This window comes from Pinus tabuliformis, chromosome 6, assembly GCF_031772625.1.
Source record: "Pinus tabuliformis cultivar Carrire ecotype Pingquan chromosome 6, CPIR1, whole genome shotgun sequence".
In the NCBI taxonomy this organism is placed as follows: Eukaryota; Viridiplantae; Streptophyta; class Pinopsida; order Pinales; family Pinaceae; genus Pinus; species Pinus tabuliformis.
The window spans coordinates 1442698634-1442724157 of NC_142292.1; the positions used below are offsets into that span (position 1 = coordinate 1442698634).

At 41.8% G+C, this 25524-nt stretch overlaps 1 protein-coding gene across 1 annotated transcript in view; it reads right to left on the reverse strand.

Annotated features, from left to right (window-relative positions):
* LOC149264032 (uncharacterized) overlaps positions 1–25524 on the reverse strand; it is a 172688-nt gene that overhangs the window by 110815 nt on the left and 36349 nt on the right. The gene's annotated exons all lie outside the window — the stretch shown is intronic.

Sequence of the window (25524 nt, forward strand, 5' to 3'; positions counted from 1 at the left end):
TGACTGACGCAGTGAGATGCAGAATCCGCAGAGGCTGACGCTGGGCCTTAGAGGCAGCGCTAGGGAGATTCTATGGGGCAAACTGGGAGCAGATCAGCAGATTCTAAGCCAAGAGAGGGTGATGCAGCTCCTAGAGGAGTGACGCAGTTCGAGAGCAGTACTTGGAGCAGCTTTTGCTGTCTAGCATAGGGAACAGCAAGAGTCACTGTGGAGTTTGATCATCTAGTTGCTGATTTTCCGGAATATCTATGTCCAGATAGAGGTACTACTACCGAGGATATTCTCTGTTTGGTGAGCCAGAAATCTGCTTAATAATAGAAACCATTTATATGCTACACCCGTTTTCCCGAATTGGATTTTTCCGGGGACGATTGTCCAAAAATAACGGTGTCCCTTGTGTTATTGTCTCTGTTTGTTTCAGTGCATGATTTGTATATTTGTGAAGGCTGCAATAGTGTTTACTTCGATGTTTATGCAATTAAATAACTTGTTAATGTAAAGAACAAGTAGGAGATTGTAAACCAGTAATTGCAGTAGGGGTTTCTGATGTGTTTGATTCAGGAATTTTCACAATTTAGTGGATTATTACACGCATGGATGACTCTCATCTTGTGCTTCTTAGTGAAAGTGGCAGTCAGCTCGCCACCTATTATGGAGAATACATGCAGACTTACTACAAGATGCTTAGGCCCACAAAATATGCAAATAATGACTTCTACATCATATGGGTCGATCTCGACACAAGTAACATCATCAAACCTTGGCGTTCAGAGCCGGCTAAGTTTCGCCACCTCCCATCTGCAGTTCATCCGACCAGGATTCTCAGATATGTATATCAATCTCTTATAGCCATGTGTTGTCAGTTGCATCGGCAGATGAACGTTGAAGTGTTTAAGTAAAACTGGATATATATGCTCAATATGGTGGTTACCCGTGGTAAGATCATCAATTGGGCAGATATATTGTCATTTGAGTTATAGCAACATGTGGGGCAAGCAAAATCATCTTTGAGGGAAAATCAAACACCGGAATTCTATATGCTTGCATTTCTTTTTGATGGAATCTGTGCACGATATGATTTTCTAGGAATGTACTAGAACTGGACCCCTCGGGACAAGTTTCCAATTTACTTCCACTGCAGAGTGTTGTCAAAATATAGCTTTAGTGGCGCATACGACAAGTCCACTGAGCACTTCTTTGCAATTATATTCCATATGATATTCAAGTTCGATCCTTTGTGCATGACCAATCAAGTGAAGGAGTCGCTACAAGATATTGCGGATTGGTTTGCAGTGCCTGAGGGCACATACATTCGTTGTTTTGGATGTCAGATCTCCCCTCATCTCATGTCGAGATATGTGACCAATAAAGTCGTCATGCAAGAAGTATCATATCAGTTGGACAAAGGGTTGTCAGGAGTCCTTCACGGAAGAAAGCCCCTTGGCCCACCTTCCCTTTGAGGATTAGACTGTATGAACTAAAGAGCCATAAGGCGGCAACTGCAAAAATACAAGAGTTGGATCGCTTGCACTTAGCAACTAAAGACTTTCATGGATATGATCTCAAGAGAGTATGCAGGCAGCATTGTGAACGGATCAGGTTTCAATTGGGGATATTCATTAATGTCTACCAAAGAAGATGAGAAGGTAAAGAATGGGTACAATGCAGTTAGAAAAACACATCCGGGGATGGAGACCAGTTCACCCCAAGATCCACCAGGTGCAGAAGGCAGAACAGATAACCCCCCAAGCTAAGAGTGTAGCTCCTAGGAAGAGGATCAAGTATGATTCGATAGGAGAAAGCAACAGGAAATGGAAATTTGATCCTTTGAACACGAGCTATTCAAGCATAACAATAAAGGAGAGAAGCAGAAGAAGAGGAAGCAAGATGAGTTGCTTAGGAAGCAACAAGAAGAAGAAGAGGAAAGGAGAAGAATAGAAGAGGAAAAGCAAAGGCAGTCCCAGGAGGCAGCAAAGAGACTGGAAGAAGAACAATTGGCTTAGGAGATAGAAGAAGAGTTGGAGGAAGAGGATACCATCCTGTTGAAGGAAATGTAACTAGGTTCGGTCTTCATAAATATACTTTTGATATTTGTATTTATTCAAGAAAAAGAAATATTATTTTATAATATATGTCATTGAGTTTCTTGCTCATTGAAATAGATCTAGCACTATTTAAAGTGTTATAGGTGAGTCAAATAGTCAAAGAAAAAGGTTGAAGACCTTAAGGGCATGTTACACCTTGTATAAATATGTACTACAGTCAAAGAGATAACCTCCAAGCAAAGTCAAGCCTCCTCCTATGCTAAAGAAGCTCCTTCAAGCATGCAACTCCACCAAAGAACCATCTGAAGTCTACTCTTCAAGTCAGCCTACAAGCACTCAATCAAGTCGGCCTAAGAGGAGGGACAGTCCTCTATTTATAGAGGTTGTCTACTCCAATAGAATGCACTCAGTTCAATCTAAAATCAGTGCAGAAAAGAGGACAACAAAAGGACGAAAAGAAGTTTTCTAGGGCAAATTAAGGACTATCTCTAGGGTAAACACACGGCCACACGTGCGAAAGGGGAAGGGTCTGCCTACGACCATAGCAGTAGAAAATTCCAGTTCACCGTATCTCATTGTTTTGGGTGCAAACTAGGCCTACAAGGCCTCTCTCTCAAGCGTGGAAGAAGGGTATGCAAGCGAAGGGTAGAAGACAAGTCTAACATGGTTTAGTGAAGAGAATCCTCCACACGAGCAAAGAATTAGGGTTGCATTGTTGTTTCCCTAAGTCTGCAATAGTTGTCAAGAGAAAAAGGTTCGGTTGGAAGGATAGAAGGTCATCATCCTAAGGTAGAAAGACTACATCTAAAGCAAAGGAAGAAGAGGTCGAAGATCATCCTAGAACACACAATCTAAGGTCTCTACAATTGCCAGAAGAAGTACCGAAGAGAGGAAGACAAAGTGTTGGAAGGAAGAGGACAAAGTGTTACAAGAGGAAGTGATGTTGAAAGGACTTGACTTGTGCTTGGAGGATACTCTTGTCAAGGGTCTAGGGTTTGGCATTGATCAATAGAAGCTTCAATAAGAGAAATTCACTAAAGGGATTTCCTCTCAAGAAAAGAGAGGTCTTGGCCTTGGCAGAGAGCCAACATCTTGTGTTCTTGTTTTTATGTTTTGGTAGCAGTTTGATGAAGTACACACATATGCACTAATAAGAAGAAGAAGAAGAATAAGCTAATAAAGAAAAGTAAAAATACTCCACAAATTGTTATCAAGTAATGAAGTATCACACTACACTACTTTGCCCTAGATTCTTCAACATGGTATCAGAGCGAAGGTGACACGTCGAGGAAAGGGGAACTCAAGAACACTCATCAAGGAAAAGCATCTACTAAGTTGAAGCATCAAGCCTAGAAGTCTCAATCAATTCAAGAACAAGAAGAGTCTACAATCCATCATTCATCAAGGAGGTCTACAAAGCTAGAAGAAGAGCCTTACATAAAGGCACCTACAAAGAAGAGCAGATTGAAGCAGGACCTACATCAAGATCCAAGGAAGACAAGCCATCAAGCCTTCAAGGAGAAAGCAAATCCATTACATCTCAAAATCTATCAAGTAAGTACATGTCCCCTTTTGAATATACATCAATGTCTTTTTGCAAGGAAAGAAATAAATTGGTAGGTACCAATAACTTTCTTGCATGGAAGAAGAGGATTGATCTACTTCTCAAGGAGAATGAACTCCTAGAACATGTCTAAGGGAATATCACTATCCCTGCTAAGGAACAGACTCAAGCCTTATCCAAGTACAATAAGGATGAGAAAAGAGCTCAAAGGATTCTGATAGCATCAATCAAAGACTCTCTCATTCCTTATGTCTCCAAGTTTGAGACGTCAAAATAAATTTATGATAAGCTAATAGAGCTATTCTCGGTATCCACAACTGGAAAAGTAATATCTCTGAGAAATGAATTATACAAGATGAAGCTAACAAAGGAAGGAATAGGTCCCTACTTCATGAAAATCTCTAAAATGAGAGATCAACTTCAAGAGCTTGGGGAAGTCATGTCTAACAAAGCGATGACAATTGTAGTACTCAATGCTCTACTTGAGGAGAGGGGAAACTTCACATCAAGCATATATGCCAAGAAGGAAGCAACCACTCTTAGTGAAATGTGGTCTCTATGCAAAACAAAGGAAACCAGACTTAAGGAAAAAGAAGATGTAGGATCAAAGGAGCAAGCATTTGCTACCATGGCCAAAAGAAAGGGTAAATTTGGCAAGCTTGGTCCACGAAGAAACAAACAACAAAGACATGTCCAAAATCCAATGTTTTGGATGCCAAGAATATGGACACTACAAAAAGGAATTGTCCTAAGCTTAAGAAGGACAACAACAACAAAAGGAAGAGGGAAGAAGCTCACATAACTCAAGAGATGAAAGAAGGAAAGAAGCAAAAGAAGGAAGATCCTCTAGATCTCTACCATGACTAGGTCAAACTCTTTACTTCTAGACTTCTTTCAAAGTTTTGAATAGGATAGGAGCATGTAGGAATAAATTAACATTCCATGGATAGAAACATCCTCTAGAATCTAGCAGCATGATGTACATAGAGTTCTAGATACTCATGAAGATGGGATCTTCAAAAGAAGGTTCATGGACCAAAGCAAATGTCTCATTGGGAATCCCATTCATGGGATTCACGAAAAGGATGATATGCACGCAAGCTAAGATGAAGCAAGAAGGGCCACACCAAGTACAATCAAATAAAGCTAAGATGATCAAAGGAGAATCAAGATGAGGTATGTATGCATCAAAGTTTAGTCATGTTATCATTTGTATATTATTGAGTCATGGGAATAGTTCTATAACATGATCAGGTATGAAAGAATCTCTTTCACCAAGGACATGCTCGAAGGCATGTACTACAATGCTATGAAGGTCAACAAAAGAGTATGCTCACATAACAAGTGTAAGATCGCTGACTAAGAAGCAAGAAGAAATGTTGACCAGTGTAGAAAGCAAGCAATGAAGGAATGATCTCACAAGAAGCATTAGATGGTTGACATATCTATCTGATAAGAAGCAAATGAAGAAAGAGATCAAGCATGTGGAAGAACACCATGATCACCGAGAATCACTGTCTGACAAGATACTTTGAAGATATCTCCCGAAAGAAGGCAGGACAACTCTGATAAAGGAAGAAAGGACCCTTGACACCTATGAAGGCCTTGGAGATATAAAAGGTGCATATAACTGACTCTACTCTATAAAGATGTTGTGATAAAGAATCCATCCAACAAAAGAAAAAGCAATGTTGAAGCAATATCAAGATGAAGTCATGATGGGCTACTAGGTCGAAGCATGTAAACAAGCAAGTACAATGAAGCATCCATGAGAAGAATATTCCGAAGCATGGACAAGATGACAAAGGAGTAGCCAAGATGACAAGAAAAACAGATATATGACATGAAAGCCACTTTCCTCGAAGGAAGCAATGACATGACAAACCAGGGAGGAAAGTGATCGATTGATGGTGCCCTACCTAGAAGAAGTTTGAACAAAAACTTCATGACATCAAGAAAGGAAGGAGATCAAGCAACTGAAGAACCCACGAAGAAGAAGTTGCTGATGAAGGAAAAAGTCCCCAGTTAAGAGGGACTCTGACAGGTCCCTGATCAAGAGGGATTTTTGAATCACCCCTAATTACAAAGGAGTGACAATTGTGTTTTCCATTTCATGGGTCATGCACTAGACCAGGACTAACAGTCGTAAGTCTAGATGAAGGCCATGAATGGAAATGTAGACACAACATAGACACAACATTCTTGTCTTCACTTGGGAAGAAAGAATGGTAGGATTAGGTAATCATCTGGCATCCGATACTCTTTGAGGATGTGTAGGGAATCCAAGACAAGACTAGGCAAGAGGACCGATATTCTTTTGAGGGTTGGGAACCCAACATAAGAATAGTGCTAGAAGGTCATACTCGAAGAACACCCGGGTATGTACCTTGAGAGACAATGATGAAGGTGTCTATAAATCATTAGTCTCGCCAGCATTGTAGCTCATGGTCTCGTAAAGAGATGGAGTTGTTATTCAAGGCCTTGCACTATGACAATGTTGTTGGATATGATGCTATAACAGATGGATTCCTAATCCGGTTTCTCTTATGTGAATTCTTCAATATTGATAATAGCCAAACACCTTGTAATGTTGTATGAATACCTCCCTAGTTAAGAGGGAATGTTGAAGGAAATGTAACTAGGTTCGATCTTCATAGATATACTTTTGATATTTGTATTTATTCAAGAAAAAGAAATATTATTTTATAATATATGTCAATGAGTTTCTTGCTCATTCAAATAGGTCTAGAATTATTTAAAGTGTTATAGGCAGTCAAATAGTCAAAAGAAAAAGGTTGAAGACTTTAAGGGCATGTTACACCTTGTATAAATATGTACTAAAGTCAAAGAGAGAACCTCCAAGCAAAGTCAGGTCTCCTCCTATGCTAAAGAAGCTCCTTCAAGCATGCAACTCCACCAAAGAACCATCTGAACTCTACTCTTCAAGTCGGGCTACAAGCAGTCAACCAAGTCGGCCTAAGAGGAGCGACAGTGCTCTATTTATAGAGGTTGTCCATTCCAATAGAACATACTCACTTCACTCTGAAATCAGCACAGAAAAGAGGACAACAAAAGGATGAAAAGAAGTCTTCTAGGGCAGCAAAGGAAGGGAGAAAGAAGCTGAAGATTAAGGACTATCTCTAGAGTAAACTCACAACCACAAGTGCAAAAGGGGAAGGGTTTTCCTGCGGCCATAGCAGCAGAAATTTCCAATTCACCATATCTCATTGTTTTGGGTGCAAACTAGGCCTACAAGGCCTCTCTCTCAAGCGTGGAAGAAGGGTATGCAAGCGAAGGGTAGAAGACAAGTCTAACATGGTTTAGTGAAGAGAATCCTCCACACGTGCGAAGAATTAGGGCTGCATTGTTGCTGCCCTAAGTCTGCAATAGTTGTCAAGAGAAAAAGGTTTGGTTGGAAGGATAGAAGGTCATCATCCTAAGGTAGAAAGACTACATCTCAAGCGAAGGAAGAAGAGGTCAAGGATCATCCTAGAACACACAATCTAAGGTCTCTACAGTTGCCAGAAGAAGTACCGAAGAGAGGAAGACAAAGTGTTGGAAGGAAGAGGACGAAGTGTTGCAAGAGGAAGTGATCTTGAAAGGACTTGACTTGTCCTTGGAGGATACTCTTGTCAGGGGTCCAGGGTTTGGCATTGATAAATAGAAGCTTCAATAAGACAAATTCACTAAAGAGTTTTCCTCTCAAGAGAAGAGAGGTTTTGGCCTTGGCATAGAGCTAACATCTTGTGTTCTTGTTTTTATGTTTTGGTAGCAGTTTGATGAAGTACACACATATGCAATAATAATAAGAAGAAGAAGAAGAAGAATAAGCTAATAAGGAAAAGTAAAAATACTCCACAAATTGTTATCAAGTAACAAAGAATCACACTACATTACTTTGTCGTAGATTCTTCAACACATCCAACCCATGGATGATGAATCAAGTTCTCCAAAAGAACCTCTGCTCACACAGTCCCGGGAGGAAGAAGCAGCATAGAGACTGGAAGAACAATTGACTCAAGAGATAGAAGAAGAGATGTAGGAAGAGGATACCATCCAACCCATGGATGATGAACCAAGTTCTTTAAAAGAACCTCCTTTCACAAGTGGTCATCTTCCATTCGAAGAAATGGGAATCACACCTCCACCTGTAGATCGAGTTATGGTGTGTGCATTGTCACGTTTGATCAGCTCAAGAAGAGGATTGTGCAGCGGAGGCACAGAGACTTCCCAAATGATCCTCAAAATCCAATCTCGGTATCTACAGAGAAGGTGACAACTACTAATACCAAAAGCAATCCCAAAGCAATCATGGCAGCAAACGATGCTTTCGCTACAGCAGCACAGGATAACTCTGAATATCAGTTGAATGAGAATGCATGATTAAGGAGAGAACTAGCTGCAGTGAATTAACAAGCGGAACTCCTTGCAACAGAGAATCAACAGTTATCTTCACACAGCTTCAACGCCGCAGAATAGCAGTCAGCCATGCAAGAGGAACTGGGGCCAATGGAGGACACCATGGCACGGTTATATGATGAGATGATACTTCTACAACAAGTGGTGGCTCCTCTCGTTGGCATTCATAAGAAAGCACAGGAAGTGGTAAAACTCCTGAAACTGGAAAATATAGTGATTAACCAACTTCAGGAATGGGCTTCCAAGTATCCGGATGCTCTACAACATTTGGAAAGAAAACACAAGATTGTCGCTGAAATGGACAGAGTTCAGTTGAGACTCCACCATCAGAACTACAAGCATTTTGGAGAACAGTCAATTAGCACTATTGCCACTTATAATCGATTGCACAATGGTTTCAAGTCTCTAGCACAAAAACATGGGATGCCCTCAATAAGATCACTTGGAGAAATCAGAGGCAGGGAAATCATCTTCTAAGGGAGCAGGCAATACATAGAACAGATCAAGCAAGCATCGGAGCATGAAGACTTGGAGATCACCAAAGACATTATTCTACAATATGCCATCGCACCAGTCAAAGCTCATATGAAACTCTCAAGCTCCAAGACCATATTGACAGAGGCATTAAGGGTGAAGATGCCTTATGCAGGGGACTTGCCAGTTTGGGTCAAATTCATCTCAACGGAGTGCAAAGCATGGCACACATACATTACCAATGAGCTCCATGAGGAAGCAAATGATTTGTCAATTTGATAAGACTTTGTCCTATTATCAGTTTTGCCTTATATAGCCACCATCTCATATGCAATGTCTTTTGTAATAAATGGTATGTAATGAAGTACAAGAGACACGTGTGGAATGTGAATAGCCACATATGGAATGTAAAGAGTCATGTATAGAATATGAAAAGTTGTAGGAGTTGAAGAGTCATGGGGAAGCTAAAAGGTTATTGTCATTAGTTATAAATAATTCCTCATAACTCAAGCTAAGGGTTGGGATTCTTGGAGTCTTGCCTTGGCTTCTCTTGTAGTGCATAGGAGATACATCATTCTTTGGGGAAGCAAGTTGTGGCTTCATGTTCCACTACTAGATATAGTGTTTCATCTATGTAATAGTGTACCCTAGATCTTTCATTCATAATCAGAAGCTCTATCAGTCGGCACTTCATACATGTATTGTAGATATAGAAGGACTATTCTTGTTATGCTTGCGGTATATGTTGCTTTAATAACATACTAAGTCTAATGAACCAATTTGTTGCTTAGCTATGGTTACTGTTAAATTAGTGTTAATATGCTTTCATGATTGTTGTTTATTGTGTGGACTAATCTGCAAGTAATCAACAAGCCTTTCTCTTCCTTCCCGAGTCCCCCTTTAGGATAGTACTATTACTTTTCTAACCAGAGGCTCATTTTCCCTTACCAGTCGTGGAAGTTCCCTCGTGCACCTTACATTGGGTGTCTCACAAAGCTTACATACTTGCTGCCCAAAGAGGTGTTGCAATCTCTTATGTGTGGTTGTAACCAAGGCATATCTTTGAAACCTTTCCAACGGTGGTTGAACCGTATAGCTGGATGGGACTCTTAAACCAAACAGTGTGAGGTCTAATTGGGACTTCACATCGGGGAGATCCCCTTACATGTTGGCGAAATCCAACACCGCCAACACCACAACTGATCAGGTTGTTGATGTATCTGTTTAATACTAGATCGAATATATGCTTTGTAGTGAATACACTCAACCAGTTTATGGAGTCGAGGGTTCATTAGATGGCAGAGAAGCATGTGTTGAGATATCTTTGTGGTACAGTGGACTTTAAACCTAGATTTGTTAGAGTTGGTGGACTGCAGTTGCACAGCTATACAGATTCAGTGTGGGTTGTGAGTGCAGTGGACAGGAAGAGTACATATGCATGTTGTTTTAGCTTGGGGTCAATAATCATCTCAAGGTTTAGCAGGAAGCAACACTCAATGGCACTTAGCTCAGCAAACGCTGAGTACATGTCTACAAGCCCAGCGAGTTGTGAGGCCATATGCCTTCACAAGATGCTCTCAAGGTTGTGCACTCTTGAGATGGGGCCTACCATGATTCACTGCAATAACCAAAGTTGCGTCAAGCTTTCGAAGAATCTAGTGCTTCATGACAAATCCAAGCATATAGGGTTCAGCTACCACTTCATCAAAAACAGGGTCAAAAGAGGTGTTGTGAGATTGCAGTACATTTCCGTAAGGGAGCATGTAGTAGATATTCTCAACAAGCCCCTAGTAAAGGGAAAATTTGTGTTCTACAGGGACAAGCAAGGGGCGATGGAGAATCCCATCCTTGCTAGGAGGGAGTGTTGATTTTATAGCTTTGAAAGGACTTATACATAGGCTAGTATCTTGCTTGTAGGAGAAGAAAAACTCTTTAGGTGGTTGTTTGAGAAGAGCAACTAACATGATCTCCTTCCTAAGTTTTAACTTAGGAAAAAGCACATTGATTAAATATTTAATTAATGTTGACTTTGGGCTAATGTTTTTCTAAGGATAAATAACTACATATTTAATTGACTTAGATTTAATCTCCACCGTTGATCAAAGAACACTAGGATTTAATCCTAGCCCTCAATCACTTTGGAGATTAGGGATTTGGCCCATGGAGAAATTATAAAATGAACCTATGGCAGAGGATAAAGACACATTACATTGCTATTGTTTAGAGAGCGATTTTCTCAAGGAGTGAGAGACTCCAAAACTAACGAGAAGGGTAAAGGATTGCAATAGGGGAACTTGGGAGTAAATTTCAAGGAGGCCAAATGTAATATCCTGAAAAATAATTTGACATTTTTTTCTAGAACTTTGTTTCAAAAAATTACACCAAAAATTTCTTCATTTAAAACCCAATCAAATTGCACAATTTGCACCATGAAATTTTTGGCACAACAAATAAATTTTCAATATGAAAACCCATAAATGTTGCAAATAAAAGTTAACACGAGAAATAGTAGAAAACTCAACAAAATTTAGCCTTATTATATTAAATATGGTTCTGAGAACCAATTACAAACACCAACAAATATCTAAATCGCTGACAATAGGTCCTCCATGTTATGCCCTGGCAAGAGATATTGTTCACCACTGGAGTGGCACCTAATGATTATATGAAGACTCCATGCCCAAGGATGATCCAAAGGACACTTGTACCATCAGATATCGTCAGTCAGCAGAGTTTTTAAACTCTACTTCTATCTTCTCATTATCTTTCTTGTACCGAGATTCCACACCCTATGGGAAATTGTAATAAGTGATACCAGTAATGAAGAGTTTTGAGTCAATAACAGGCCTAGGATGTTGGGACTCAATCAGAAAATGAGTACACCTTGGGGTGTTTTTTTTATCTGGATAATTATCCCTTCTTTTTTAGAGGCGGATAATTTTCTATGTTTTTTCACTCACGTTTTACCCCAAAGCCGGGGTGACAATTTGAAGATTGAGCCCCTGACACATCTTAGTGTCTAGAGTCGATGTATATTACCATACTAGATCACACGAAAAATTTTGTGGAATTTGGCTAGGTCTAAGTAGGATTTTTTAAAAATTAAAAATTTCCCGCAAAACGGGATTTTTTAATTATTGTCTATGTAATGGTGTAAACAAGTGGCCTTAGGAAATGTATGGGGCGTATGACTACTCGAAATTCATCCTTAGAGGCCCAGCATTATCCTAAAACCCACTTTGGGGGCCAAAAAATGACTTATAGTCCCGATTTTTCAAATGACAGTAGCCAAAATGAGGAAAAAATTCAAAAAAATGAATAATGGGAACTATTTATAAATTTTTCCAAAGTCAAATTTTGACATGGAAATTATGTGGAGAGTCAAGGGTGATGTGGAAATCACGTGGGGCCACCAAGCAAGCAACAAGTTAATTACAAAGTCAAAACTTTCAAGTCAAAGTCAAAGGGGCCCACAATGAGCTCATGAGAAGTACGTACAAGCAAATGTATGAAGTGACTTTGATTTAATTTAAATCAAATGTTAATTAAAGTCTAAGGTGAAAAAGTTAAAAGAAGTTGGAGGGACCCCACATAACTATAGTCTACGCATTAGTTTGATAAAAGGCACATGATAAAAGAAGCTTCCACGTACAACTACAGCAAAGGAATATCCATGTTAGTCAAAGATATCTCCACGCAGCAAAAGAAAATCAGCATAGACTTTGATGGAATGTTAAGTAAGGTTAACTCAAGCTTTTGTGAGGACTGTCTACCGCATTAAACTCCACTTAGCCTCCACGCTGCCAGCTAAAAGGCACCTACAACAGTCAACGCAGGCCAACAAGAGACAATCCGCAGCTGTCATTTAAATGAGGATTTATCACAGCAATCAAAACTTTGGTTTGGTGGCAGTTTACGACAGCAAATTGTGGGAGCTTGTCTCCCATTTACTTCAGTTATATATGCACTTGGCAGCCATAAAGAATGTGCACCAGCAGTTGGATGAACGTTGATTCTCAAGGGAGATATACACAGCCAATTAGGGAGCAGTTTACAACAGTGATCTCCAGCACTTGGACAGTTCTTGCAACCACTTGCAAATTCGTTTTTGCTTTGGGATCTTCACCCTTCCACTTGTCACGTGCACTCACACTGGGATTGGCTCCTATTTGCCTATTTAAATGAGCTTTGGCTCTCATCTTGGTATCTACTGAATGAGCTATTGGGCTTGCAGAGCCTCTGCTGGATTTTGTATTCATCTTTCATATAAATAAATAAGAGTCTTTGGGGTTACTAGCTTCTCTTGTGGTGCATTCTTTGGTTGGTGAGGTATACCAATGTCATTTGATGTTATTATTCATTTGATTTTACGTTGCTATCTAGTTGTTTTTTTTGTGCATTTGCCTGAGGGCATTATTGTCTAGGGAGGAGAGATTTGCATCTATCTCAAATCTCCTTTGGGTTTGGTATATTTTGAGCTCTTGTTGTAGCTTGTTATTTTCGGTTAAATGACAAGCTCAACTTGGTCTCTATATGCCAAGTCTCTTTTGCACTAACAATTGGTTTGCAGGCATTTTTGTGTTCAAAGGATAGGTTTCCAACTCTATTGGAGTGTGAAGACTTCTTCGGTTGGAATATTCACCTCCAAGGATATCAAAGATCCCACAAGTTGTTCAAGCCAACAATCTCATAAGACATCAAGAGATTTATTTAAGAGGGGGTTTCATGAGCCCTTCGCTTCTTTTCTATCTTAAAAAAATATCATATATTTTCTTCTTTCATTTGTGTGCATATTGGTTTTATCTAGCATTTGAGGCCCTATTTATTTTGCATGCTAACTCTTTTTCATGCTTTCTTACAGGTGTTCTTGGAGGAAATTCAAGTTTGAAGAAAGAGAGCTGAAGCATAAGCTAAGTAACCCTTTTCCATCTGGAAACCCAAGCCCAAGGTTATTTGGGCTTTCATTTGAAAGCGTTTCACTTCATTCTAAGCAAAAAAACAACAATTTCATTTCTTAAAGAGCAATACTTTGAAGGCACTAGTTGTTTATGTATTTCATGCTTATCTTATGTGTTCATGGTTATTGCTCATATCAGGTTTGGTTATAAATCTTAAAGAAATAATCTATTTAACTCTAACAATTCTCCTAGAAACTCACATCTTTTTTAAACTTAACTTTTCATTAGGGACCACCCCCCTTAACTAACCTAGGAGATAGCTCAAACGGAGAGAGTCGGGATTAGTGTGACAACCCCTTCTCTGAGTTCCCTGCCACCAACCATACCTTGTGGGGTTAAAGGCTTTTCTCACTGACTTGTAGGTAGGTGTAGGTGGCAGGGTCAACATCTTTGGCGCCATTACCGGGCACAAGTCTTCTCGTACCTAGGAAAAATCGACTAACCTTTTGGTTTTAGCATTTTGAACTTTAGATTTAGATTCTTGCTCAAGTGGCGACTCCACTCAATCCAAATTTTGCAAGAGTCTCTACTAGGAGAAATTCAAGTGGTCTAGTTAGCCCCTCTTCTGATCCTGAAAGGGTTTTTAGAGAGAGGTTGAATAGACTTTCTCGTAGTAGAGATCTTGCTAGTCTTGGGCAAGAGGCTATTTCTGATATTCATTTGCTTTTTCAAGAACAAGTAGAGCATAGCATCATGAATGATCTTTTTGCTCCCTGTGACTTCACTAACATAAATGGCTATCCTCACAATGTCCCTGATAAGGCTATTAAAAAGTTGCCTTCCTTTCAAGGTAACAATGCCATTAGTGCTACATCACATGTGAAAAACTTTAATGTTTGTATCTTTAAATGGTGTAACACTACTAATTATGAGGATGTGAAGATGAGGCTTTTTGTTTTATCTTTAGAAGAGGATGCTCTTGATTGGCTCACTGAGCAACCTGCTAACTCATATAATTCTTTACAAGCCATTCTGACTGCATTTTTAGATAAGTTTGGAGAGGAGGAAAATAGGCATTTGATCAATGCCATTAGCAACATGAAGAAAAATGAGAATGAGACCATGGAGGAGTTTAACAAGAGATTCAATGAATTAGTAAAAAGCATGCTTGCTACTGTTAAACCTCCTGATGAATTTCTTTTATGCTCATACCTAGATGCTTTTGGGGTTGACATTACCTATGAGTTGAGGAGGAAGGAGCCTATAAATCTAAGTGTAGCTCAATCTAAAGCCTTGAAGATAGAAAGGGCTAGAAAGCAGTCAGGAAAATCTGAAATTCCTGGTTTCAATAGAGGGCCATCAAAATCAAATGATTACAAAGGCAATGCCAAGGAAGAGACTACACATGATCCTATTAAAGAATTAACTCAACTCATCAAGAGCATGGAAGCAAATCACATCAAAGAAATGCAAACCATGCAAAATAGGTTGGTGGCCATGGAGAGATCACAAGTGCAAAGATTCCAAACTAGGCCAAATGATAGATGGCAAAATAATAAAGGCCCTCAACAGGAGCATAGGCCTCCAAATCCATTGGAATCCACCAACATGGTAGATCAGATTCCCCCTTTTTGTAGGCCATGTAATGAGTTCCATGAAGAAGCCACATGCCCATATGTGAAGAGAATCATGGAAAGTGGCATGTTAGGAGGGACAAGTGGTCAAATCAATATGTTCTCCATGAAAGATCAAATATACAACTTTGAGAGAAATCAAGAGATTGACCATAGGCCTAATAATCTTGGGGTTCACAATATGATTGCAGATCTTGACGAGGTCAATAATATTTTTAGGGAAAAACCTACATCTGGACAGATTCTTGCTATGGCAAAACACAAAGGGATGATTTATCAGAGAAGGGATGTCCAAGACCGGAATAATCACAGAAATTCTTCTCCTCCTACTTCAGAATTGAATTTTGACTTTGGGCAATTGGGCGAATAATGCAAAGGTTTCTATTCCAGCGACAGAACTTTTAAAGATACCATCTCAAAGGGCCAAGTTACTAAGTGCCATTGAAGTTACTCAAAGGGAAGTCAAGCCTAGTGACGAACAGGAAGATGAGGAAATTGTATTGAAAAGTATGAACTGTTATGTGGGGAATGAAGATCATCTACCATTTTATGTTTCTTTGATAGTGAATGATCTTCTTTTACACAATTGCATGCTTGATTCAGGGGCTTCATCAAATGTCATGACCAAGAAAGTCATGGAGCAACTAAATTTAAGGGTTTCTAGGCCCTATCACAACATATGTTCAATGGATTCTATAAGAATTGAAGTGTGTGGGATAATTAAAGATTTACAAGTTTTCCTAGCTGCATACACAGATAGAATAATGACTATGGATATTGTTGTGATAGATGTCCCAGATTCATGGGGAATGCTCCTATCAAGAAAATGGTCATCAGATCTAGGTGGCAGCCTTCAAATGGACTTATCATATGCCACCATCCCCATGCCTGATAAGACCTTTGTCAGACTTGATCGAGAGTTAGAGAAAAGATATCATGTTGAAGATCCAAGGAAACCCAACAACGAGGTTATCTATAGATCATGCCAGACAGGGAGTGATGCAGTGCTGAAAAATTTCCTTCCCCCCTTAATAGAACAAATTCAAAACAAAGAGATTAGGCATAGCTCAAAAAGATTGGGTACTTCAAATTTTCCATCAGAGCATTTTCAAGACAAAGCAGTAGGATTGGAAATAAATGCATCATCATCACCATCACAACTAACCAAGAAGAAAATAAAAAAGCAAAAAAAGAAAAAGATATGAAAAATGAACCACCAGTTTTGAGCAGGATCAAGCTTCACCGCATCAATAGTCAGAAAAGGAAAAGGAAGAGGTTTGGTATATCTGATGGCCACAAACATGTTAAAATTGGGGCAATTCATAATCCCAAGATAGTCAGAATTGGGCAAGGAACATCAAAGAAAGAACCTATGGACTTGCCTGTGAGTAGGGAGGTTCTCAAGATGGATTTCACTGAAGACATCTGATGCCATGGGTCATCTTTTTGTATCATATTTCTAACCTTATCTCGTGTTATTTTTGTTTTAGTTTTATTTCATAAATAAATTGTCATTTATGCTCTTAGAATAAAATTCCATTTCTTAGTTTCTGTACATTATTTCATTTGATGATATTTTGAATGGATACTGCTGATATATGTCATTTTTCGGTGGATGCAGATTCCAGGTTCTTGCACGCTATCACTTCATATCTAGCATGCATCCCCATATGGAGCCAAATGTTGACCACTGGAGTGGCACCTGATGATTATATGAAAACTCCATGTCCAAGGATGATCCAGAGGACAATTGTACCATCATATATCGTCAGTCAACAGAGTTTTTTAACTCTACTTCTATCTTCTCATCATCTTTCTTGTACCCAAATTCCACACCCTACAGAGAATTGTAATAAGTGATACGAATAATGATGAGTTTTGAGTCTGTAACAAGCCTAGGATGTTGCGACTCAATCAGCAAACGAGTACACCTTGGAGTGTTTTTTTTATCTGGTTAATTATCCCTTCTTTTTCAGAGGCGGATAATTTTCTAGGTTTTTTCACTCACGTTTTACCCCAAAGCCGGGGTGACGGTTTGAAGATTGAGCCCCTGACACATCTTAGTGTCTAAAGTTGATGTATATTACCATACTAGATCACACAAAAAATTTCGTGGAATTTGGCTAGGTCTAAGTATGATTTTTTAATAATTAAAAATTTCCCGCAAAACAGGATGTTTTAATTATTTTCTATGTAATGGTGTAAATAAGCAGATACTCAAGAAATGCAGAGAGAAATGCTAAGCCATTTTATTATACTGAGCAATAGAATGAGTATAGGAGGTGATCAAAAGGATGGCACCTCGACTTGCACAAGACAAGTGAAGAAACACACTCAGAATAGCAAAGGAATGGCCTCTCTCAGAACTGCGTTGAAGCTGCTGGAGAACTGTCGTGTTGCTGCTGCTGCTGGAAATCAAATGGGAATTTGGGGCTATTCCCCTCCTCGGAAAATGTTGAAACTCTGGAATCGAACTCTACTCAAGAAACCCAGAAAAACCCAGAAAGCTTTCTTGGAATAGCTGACCCCCAAAAATCACCCCCTTGGGGTTCTGCGCAGTCCCTCAATGCTCTTCGCTGCCATTGAATGAAAACCCTCCAGAAATCCACCTAAAACCTCTACCAAAACTCTCCAATATGCAAGGGTTGATCCCCTACTCAATCTCCCAGCACAAATCCTGCTGCAAACCCTCAATCCAAAACTCCTGCCAGAAAGAACTGCGTCATCCCTCTCAGTGTTGCGCAATCCTCCATGGTGATCAATCCTCCTGCCAAACGCTGATGAAACTACTGCTGAAATGCTAATGGAAATACCTTGCCCGAGCAGGCACTCGAAGTCCCCCGGGGCTAAGGGTGAGATCTCCGAACGAAGACACTCAATGCACTAAACAGTGCTGCAGACTAGCTAAACAGTCAGCGTGCTCTAAGTCGAAGTGACTATCTCAAATGCTTATAACTGAATGATCAAAATGAGGGGGCTCCTCTCTCTTTTATAGCTTCTGCCTCTCTCAATCCCAATGCTCACCTTCTGCTGCGTGATTCCCCTTTTGCCACGTGTTCCCTACTGCGTAGTCCCTCCATGTGTCTGCGTGGGCTCCATTTCTATGTCCCCCTTTTGGCCCTCTTGACTCTCCCTTTAAGTCACAACGTTGTGCTACTAGGAAGTGACTTGTATTCTAAAAGTGAGTTATGTCCCCCTTCCTCACTTTTTTTATTTACAAAATAACTATAGAAGGCAAAATTTGGCAAAATCGAATATTCCAATTAGTTGGGGCTAATTAGGAATATTACAGTCTCCCCCGGCAAAATGTTGCTTGTCCTCAAGCAACTGAAGTGATGGATGTTGTAAGATCTTCTCATTCTCCCAAGTGGCATCCTCATTCGGCAAATTCTTCCACCTCACCAAAAATTCCCGGACCGTCCTGCTCCGCAGCTGCCTCTCCCTGGTATCAATGATAGCCTCCGGCTGCAATACCAAATGCCCCTCATCATCCATAGGTGGTAGCTCATCTATCACTGTTACCTGCTGCCCCAATGCCTTTTTCAGGCATGATACATGAAAAATGTTATGAATCTTGCTGCCTTGGGGCAGCTCCAACTCATATGCAACCTGTCCAATCTTGCGTATCACTCTGTATGGCCCATAAAAGCGGGGCTTGAGCTTTTCAACCCCCTTCTGCTTCAGTGACGACTGTCGATATGGCTGTAATCGTAGGTAGACCATGTCCCCCACCTCGAATTGCCTCTCTACCCGACCCCTGTCGACATACAGCTTCTGCTGGTTTTGCACTGTAGCCATGTTATCCTTGAGAGCTCAGAGGATTCCCGACTCTCTTCGATCCAAATCTTGGCTCTAGGAGCCCTGCTGTCACCAAACATCACGTCAACAAAAGATAAAGGATGATATCCATATAAGGCATAGAATGGTGACATACCAATGGATATGTGATGTGAAGTATTGTAGCAATACTCCCCAGATGCAACCACTTCATCCATGCTCGTTGCTGCCCACTGACATAGTTACGCAAGTAGCCCTCCAGCCACTTGTTAACTATCTCTGTCTGCCTATCCGTCTATGGGTGATAACTGGTACTCGGAGTCAACTCCGTCCCCACCAACCGAAAAAGCTCCTGCCAAAACCCGCTCATGAAACGGCTGTCCCTGTCACTGACGATGGTCTTAGGAAGACCATGTAGCTTGAAGATCTCCCTGAAGAACAGCTCGGCCACCTGTGCTGTTGTGTAGTGTGCGGATATGGCAAAGAAATGTGCATACTTTGTCAGTAGGTCAACGACGACAAAGATACAATCTTTGCCCTGTACCGTGGGCAATCCTATGATGAAGTCCATCAAAATGCTCTCCCATTTCCCCTCCGGAATGGGTAGCGGCTGCAATAAACCCGCGGGATGGCTCATCTCTCCCTTGTTCCGCTGGCAAACATCGCACTCCCTGATATGCCGGAGTACGTCCTCCTTGAGGCCCTTCCAGGAGAACCTCTCTCTAATGGCCCTGTAGGTTTTGGTAAACCCCTAATGGCCTGCCAATGGTGAATCATGTGATGCCTGGAGTATCTTCTTCTTGAGCTGAGACCCCTCAATCAAGAAGATCCGATCCCTGTAATAGATGATCTCATCGATCACCCTGAACCTGTCATCTACCACCTGCTCGTCCAGAATCTCACATGCAAACCTGTCCTTGGAGTACTCTACTAAGAGTCGAGCCCTCCAGTCTGTATCCAAGCTCATAAGAGACAACGTGGCTGGTCTACGTGAAAGAGCATCTGCTACCACGTTGTTCTTACCCTTGACATACTCAATGTCAAAGTCATATGCTTGGATCTTACTGATCCACTTCTGCTGCCTCTCCTGCAACTGCTTCTGCTCCAAAAGGAACTTGAGGTTGTTGTGATCATTCCTCACCCTGAACCTGTTCCCCACCAAATACTGCCAATACTTAGCCAATGCATACATGATGGCCAGCATCTCCTTGTCGTATATAGAATACAACCTCTCATGCGGAAGGAGCTTCCAGTTCTCAAAGGCTATATACCCTCTCCTGACGCATCACACTCCAAAACAAATGGCTGCGTAAATCTGGCAATGCAAGCATTGGGCAGCTGCTCATAACCTCCTTGAGCCTGTCAAAGGCTCGCTGTGCTGTATCCGACCAACTGAATGCCCCCTTCCTCGTCAAATCTTTAAGGGGTGCAGCAAGCTGTGAGAAACCTTTGATGAACTTCTGATAGTAAGTACAAATGCCAATGAATCCTCGAAGTTTCGTCATGTTTCTCGGCTCCGGCCAATCTCTGATGGCCCTAATCTTCTCCTCGTGGACCCTCACTCCGTCCACTCCAATCATGTGTCCCAAGTATAACATCTCCTTCAACCCGAACTCACATTTGGAGAGCTTGGCATAGAACTGCTGCTCCTCCAAGATGCGTAATGCTATCTCAATATGTTGGTAATGCTCCTCCCACGTCCTGCTGTAAATGAGTATATCATCAAAGAACACCAACACAAACTTCCTCAAGTGACTACGGAAGATGTCATTCATGCAAGACTGGAATGTAGCTGGGACGTTGGTTAGCTCGAAGGGCATCACCAAAAACTCAAAGTGCCCATAGTGACATCTGAAGGCGGTCTTGGGAATGTCCTGCTCCCTCACGCGAATCTAATGGTACCCTGATCTCAAATCAATCTTTGAGAATAACCGTGCTCCTCTCAACTCATCCATCAACTCATCGATCCTAGGTATGGGGTAACTGTTCTTCAATGTCCTCTTGTTCATGGCCCTGTAGTCAATGCACATCCTCAATATACCGTCCTTCTTCTTCACCAACACCACAAAAGAAGCAAAAGGACTCGTGCTCGGTCAGATGTGCCCAAGAGCCAGCAACTCCTGAATGGCCCGCTCTATCTCGTCCTGATAGGCCTTGGGATGCCTATAGGGGGTAGTAATCACTGCCTGTATGCCCTACTCAAGCTCAATAGTGTGCTCAAACCCCCGGTCCGGTGGTTGACCCGGCAAAATCTCCCCAAATACTATGGCATACCAGTCAAGGATGGACTGTATCTCCGAGTGCACTGTCTGCCCTGTAGTCCCTGCCTCTGATGCACGCAGCTCTACTGCCCACTCTATGTCTCCCTTCCGGAAGACTGCCTCCATCCGATGAGCCGAAACAGTCTGAGGCGGATACATATGCTGTCCTCGTATCTTCTCATGCCTCCCTGTCTTCTCATCATCCCACTCCATCTCTAGGGTCTTCCAATCCGTCGTGACCTTCCCTAGAGTGATGAGCCATTGAACACCCAGTATCATGTTGGTGTCCGGAATATCGACCACGAAAAAGTGGTCAGTCAATGTGTAGGTGCCCATCATCACTGAAAGCTCTGGAACATATCGAGCACACGTCATGGTCTGATCTCCTGGGACCAAGACTGAAAACCCATCGAAGCTCTCTGTCTGTATGCCTCTCCGCTCAACCATCTGTGCATCGATGAAGTTGTGGGTCGCCCCACTGTCAACCAAAACTGACACTCGCTGGCCACGTACCATCCCTCGTACGCGTAGTGTCAGATACTTGGGAACTCCTCGCAATGCGGCAAGGGCCCCTCCGGTGGGTGCAAAAGATGCACCACCTGCTGCTGGCGGTGGAGGTGGCAAAGGTCCCTGTCCATCATGGCTATCTCCTGCCTCCACACCATCCTCGTCATCCTCTTCTCCACTGCTCTCGGAGAAAACCTCAATGAAATGTGCCTTGCCAGCAGCACATCTATGTCCTGGTGCCCATGGCTCCTGACATGTGAAGCACAACCACTTCTTCTTCAGCGCCCTCTTGACATCATCGTCAATCTACACTCGTCCTGGATTCCCCTTTGGAAGTGGAATCCTCACATCCTTCCCCTTAGACTGGAAAGTCTGTCTCTAGGGGTAAGGTGTCCGGATCCTGGGTAAGACATCCTGTAGGTCCCGTATCCTACTGATAGCATCCTAAAGGGTGGTCGATCTAGCGGATCTGACTAGACCTCAAAGTGGCTCTGCTAACCCCTCAACACACATATAGATCCTTCGTGTCGTGGATAGATCTGGCACCATCACTGAGACCCTCAAGAAATCTGCAATGTAGGTCTTTGGGCTCCCTGTCTGTTTGAGCCTTGTCAGCTCAACAAAATGCTGCTCCGGATCCCTCCGATCAAATCGCTCCATCAATCTCCTGGTGAACTCGGCATATGTCGTCACCATAGAGTGTCCTAGTGTAACCATCCCATGAAACCACCAATCTTGGGCCTCACCATCCAAATGCAATGTCGCCACCTTGATGGCCTCTGTCTCCGACATCTGGTTAAGCTGGAAATAAATGTCCAGCTTCTCCACCCAAGACCTTGCCGAACTGTTTGATGAGCCATCAAATGTAGGCAAGTGGAATCTACTCGCTGCACAGTGGGTGTCACCATCATGATAATGTCGGTACCCTCTGTGATGGTCACGGGGTCTACTATCCCGTTGGAGCTAAACAAAATCATGGAATGAGAGGGCTTCCCTGAACTCCTGCCCATAGGCCTAGTACTCTACAAAATAATCACCCATGTGTCCAGGCTCTGCCTCTTGCTGGGCTACGGCCCCCGTGTCTGCTCCTAAGAAAGTGGGCATGGTAGAGCGTGTAGGGGCATGTGAGGCCACCTGCTGCACAGTATCACGCTACTCTGGCAAATGGTGGGATGCACCCGATCCCTCACCAACTTGGAAAACCCGTGGGCTCTCACGCTGTCTAGCCTCTACTGCCGTGAATCTCTGCCCCATCACCTCAATCTGCCTTGACAGATCTTGCACTGATTTGAGGAGCATATCCGCAAATCTCTTCCCGTCATCATCTGCCATTGGAGCCTCCTGTTCTACGCCCACCACCGGCTCCCTCTGTTCTGCGTCCACCACTGGAACACAGTCTCCTTCTCCATAGGTATTCTCCAACCTACGCCCAGCGTCTCTATATCTCCTACCTCTATAACAGATGTAGGGTTTCTCCCCCGGTGTCATAGATTGCTAGCTCCACAGCCTGAGCCAGATCTATGCTCTGATACCACTGTAATATCCTGTTTCAAAGTTATTCTCCAAAACCCCAGTAAACTCCAACCAAATACGTACAATGATGTAATAACCGGGAAACTCAAAATGATAAAAATAACAGTGGTGCAATATATAATAATATAAACGTGCAATATAAGCAGATACTCAAGAAATACAGAGAGAAATGCTAAGCCATTTTATTATACTGAGCAATAGAATGAGTACAGGAGGTGATCAGAAGGATGGCACCTCGACTTGCACAAGGCAAGTGAAGAAACACACTCAGAATAGGAAAGGAATGGCCTCTCTCAGAACTGCGTGGAAGCTGCTGGAGAACTGCCATGCTGCTGCTGCTGGAAATCAAATGGGAATTTGGGGTTGTTCCCCTCCTCGGAAAATGATGAAACTCTGGAATCGGACTCTACTCAAGAAACCCAGAAAAACACAAAAAGCTTTCCTGGAATAGCCGACCCCCGAAAATCACCCCCTTGGGGTTCTCCGCAGTCCCGCAATGCTCTGCGCTGCCACTAAATGAAAACACTCCAGAAATCTGCCTGAAACCTCTGCCAAAACTCTCCAATATGCAAGGGCTAATCCCCTGCTCAATCTCCTAACACAAATCCTACTGCAAACCCTCAATCCAAAACTCCTGCCAAAAAGAACTACGTCATCCCTCTCAGTGCTACGCAGTCCTCCAGGGTGATCAATCCTCCTGCCAAACGCTAATGAAACTACTGCTGAAATGCTAATGGAAATACCTTGCCCGAGCAGGCACTCGAAGTCCCCCGGGGCTAAGGGTGAGATCTCCGAACGGAGACACTCAATGCACTAAACAGTGCTGCAGACTAGCTAAACAGCCAACGTGCTCTAAGTCAAAGTGACTATCTCAAATGCTTATAACTGAATGATCAAAATGAGGGGGCTCCTCTCTCTTTTATAGCTTTTGCCTCTCTCAATCCCAATGCTCACCTTCTCTTGCGTGATTCCCCTTTTGCCACGTGTTCCTCCCCTCATGCGCAGTCCCTCCATGTGTCTGCGTGGGCTCCATTTCTGCGTCCCCCTTTTGGCCCCCTTGACTCTCCCTTTAAGTCACAACGTTGTGCTACTAGGAAGTGACTTGTATTCTAAAAGTGAGTTATGTCCCCCTTTCTCACTTTTTTTATTTACAAAATGGCAAAATCGAATATTCCAATTAGTTGGGGCTAATTAGGAATATTACAGGAAATGTATGGGGTGTATGACTACTCGAAATTCATCATCAAAGGCCTAGCATTATCCTAAAACCCACTTTGGGGGTCAAAAAATGAATTATAGTCCCTCAAAAGCCAATTTTTCAAATGACAATAGCAAAAATGAAGAAAAAATTCAAAAAAATGAATAATTGGATATATTTATAAATTTTTCCAAAGTCAAAATAAGTCAAATTTTGACATGGAAATTATGTGGAGAGTCAAGGGTGATGTGGCAATCACGTGGAGCCACCACGCAAGCCACAAGTCAATTACAAAGTCAAAACTTTCAAGTCAAAGTCAAAGGGGCCCACAATGAGCTCATGAGAAGTACATACAAGCAAATGTATCAAGTGATTTTGATTTAATTTAAATCAAATGTTAATTAATGTCTAACGTGAAAAAGTTAAAAGAAGTTGGAGGGACCCCACATAACTATAGTCTACGCATTAGTTTGATAAAAGGCACATGATAAAAGAAGCTTCCACGTACAGCTACAGCAAAGGAATATCCACGTTAGTCAAAGATATCTCCACGCAACAAAAGAAAATCAGCATAGACTTTGATGGAATGTTAAGTAAGGTTAACTCAAGCTTTTGTGAGGACTGTCTACCGCATTAAACTCCACTTAGCCTCCACGCTGCCAGCTAAAACGCACCTACAACAGTCAACGCAGGCCGGAAAGAGACAATACGCAGCTGTCATTTAAATGAGGATTTATCACAGCAATCAAAACTTTGGTTTGGTGGCAGTTTACGACAGCAAATTGTGGGAGCTTGTCTCCCATTTACTTCAGTTATATATGCACTTGGCAGCCATAAAGAATGTGCACTAGCAGTTGGATGAACGCTAATTCTCAAGGGAGATATACACAACCAGTTAGGGAGCAGTTTACAACAATGATCTCCAGCACTTGGACAGTTCTTGCAATCTTGCAAATTCGTTTTTGTTTTGGGATATTCACCCTTCCACTTGTCACTTGCACTCACATTGGGATTGGCTCCCACTTGCCTATTTAAATGAGCTTTGGATCTCATCTTGGTATCTATTGAACAAGTTGTTGTGCTTGCAGAGCCTCTGCTGGATTTTGTATTCATCTTTCATATAAATAAATAAAAGTCTTTGGGGTTACTAGCTTCTCTTGTGGTGCATTCTTTGGTTGATGAGGTATACCTGTGTCATTTGATATTATTATTCA